Source organism: Chiloscyllium plagiosum, unplaced genomic scaffold (assembly GCF_004010195.1).
Source record: "Chiloscyllium plagiosum isolate BGI_BamShark_2017 unplaced genomic scaffold, ASM401019v2 scaf_15467, whole genome shotgun sequence".
Lineage (NCBI taxonomy): Eukaryota > Metazoa > Chordata > Chondrichthyes > Orectolobiformes > Hemiscylliidae > Chiloscyllium > Chiloscyllium plagiosum.
The window spans coordinates 6,445-6,735 of NW_025209181.1; positions in this window are offsets into that span (position 1 = coordinate 6,445).

The following is a 291-nucleotide window of genomic DNA, read 5'->3' on the forward strand; positions in this document are numbered from 1 at the left end:
TGTGGGGAGGGGGTTCTGCGGGATTACAGGGCCTGTTCAGACGGTTAGGCCTCCACATCACTGCCAGGGTAACCATCCAGGAGGGAATAAGGGGTAGTTAATTATCTTGGCCTGAAGGAACAGGCTCGAGTTACCTCTCCGTAAGAGTCAGGCCAGCAACCCGTCCTGAGGAGAAATTGGTGTGGGTTTTCTGACAGGGCCAGAGAGGGAGAGAGGAGAGGGGGAGAGAGAGCGAACAGGAGAGAAAAAGGGGGGAGAGGGGCGAGAGAGAGAGGGAGAGGGGGAGAGAAA